Below are 2,021 nucleotides of genomic sequence, written 5' to 3'. Positions count from 1 at the left end.
TCTATATATATATATATATATAACACACACATATGAATCACTTTGCTGTACACCTGAAACTAACACAACATTGTAAATCAACTATACTTCAATTAAAAAATTTTTTTTAAGAGTTAGTGATTAATGGTTCATTTAAATCAAATTATTTAAAATCTGAATAACTCAAATAAAAGGTGCCCAGTTTGAATAATAAATTTGACGCCATTGTTCTAACAGGGCTTGTTGAATAAGAGACCATGTTGTCTGAACTCTCTGAGGTCCTGGAGAAGAGAACCAATGCTGAAGGTACAGGGGCAGAACGTGAGTGAGAGTGAGGTTGGGTCGCTCTCTGAATCTGAAACCGAACTGGACAACAGAGTGAGTAAAGAAAACTATATTCAGACAAAAAAGAAAAAAAAAAAGAGCTAGACAAATGCACATTCTTATTATTTCTCCCAGGTTTTTTTTTTTGAGTGTATATATCATTTTCTTTCCCACCAAGAAAAATAACTGAGAGGCCACTTTTACTGCTTTTTCACTTAAAAATCCTTCCACGGCGCCCTTGCCTGTGTGCTGCTTCCATGACTGCACTCGTAGGTTTGTAGCAGGTTCCATGGAGCACTGCCCTCTGTCAGTAACGTCCCCCTGCCCCTCTCCCACCAGCTTTCCTATCTGGGGTGACATCATATAAAAATGAGTGACGGGTCTGGTTGGCAGTAAACAGTGCTGCAGAGCTGCTGTGTCTGAGTGTCTGTACAGGCACGAGTTTCAACAGAGAGTGTCGCCATCCTTCTCATCCTGTTTTTTGGGAAATGAGGTTGTTGCTTTCACAAAGAAAGAGAAGTGCTTTTCAAAGGAGAGTGACTCTGACCGCAGAGCCCACATTCCCAGCAGCAGGTGGGGCAGGCCCTCCTGCTGCAGCCACACCACCCCCGAATCTGCAGGACGCCTTCCTGGGTTCTGTCTCAGGGCAGAGCCCAGGGCTCTGGACCTTTCTGTTTCTTAGAGGCGCTGGTCGGCTGGGCTGGGGGAACTAGGGGTCTGGGCAGATATGGGGGTTTGGGCCAAGAATCATAAAGCACATGGACCTCGATGCCCGGAAGGATTTCAGACACCAAGAACCTGGTTCTCTTCTCCTTGAATGAAAGCGACCACTGGGACTGGGTGTCCCCCGGGGTTGAATGTAAAGCCTGGGATCAGCCTCAGGTCTGAGCCCTTGGACGGGTTGATCCTCACCAAGTCCCAGGAGGACATCACAGACGGCGCTGCAGACCCTTCTCCGTCTCTTCTTAGACCTCACCTTGCTAACCCCAGGACACTGACGAAGTCCCTCCCTGAACAATCCAGCTCTGCCCGTGAACCCACCTGGTACCGTGGGCTCAGCCAGCCCCTCCCTTGGGCTGTGACCCTGAGAAACCCCAGGTCTTTCCCTCCCTCCGTGTCCCGACCCCCTGATAAGCCTCATCCTCACAGGGCCGGCCCCTCCCCTGTGTGACATGATGGTAGGACTCAAAGTACTCAGGGGTGGGAGCCGCAAGACAGCCGATGCCCAGTCACAATGCCCGTGTCCTGTGAACCTCAGCGGAGTCCAGACGAGAATCCAGCCACCATCCCAGACCCACCTGGTTCTCTGTACACGTAACAGTCCAAGAAGCCCCGCCCACCCATGTTGGACAAACACGATTTTTTCTTTAGTGCATTCACACCCGTAGACTAAGAAACTTTCAGTTTAGAAATGACCTGAGCCAGCTTGGAGGCAGGGGTGAGAGTGGAGAGCACAGCCTAGGGTCACAGGATACAGAGGGGCACAGAGACAAAGCATTGTACCTGACAGGGTGAAACCTGCCCTGGAGAACAGGAGGGAGGCCTGGACTGAGTTTCTCCCAATGAGCCACGTACGTCTCTGTGCACTTCCCGACGTAATAACACGAAGTTGTCGGGAGAATTTTGTTTCTCCTTTTGCATGTGGGAAACCTCGGTGTGTGGGTGAGGAAACGTGTGCTTTGGGAACAGTCAGCCTGTAGGGGCCAGAAGGTGAGCAA

Source organism: Neophocaena asiaeorientalis, unplaced genomic scaffold, assembly GCF_003031525.2.
Source record: "Neophocaena asiaeorientalis asiaeorientalis breed wild unplaced genomic scaffold, Neophocaena_asiaeorientalis_V1.1 scaffold815, whole genome shotgun sequence".
NCBI lineage: Eukaryota > Metazoa > Chordata > Mammalia > Artiodactyla > Phocoenidae > Neophocaena > Neophocaena asiaeorientalis.
The sequence above is the reverse complement of the archived record's forward strand: the minus strand, read 5'-3'. Positions refer to the sequence as shown.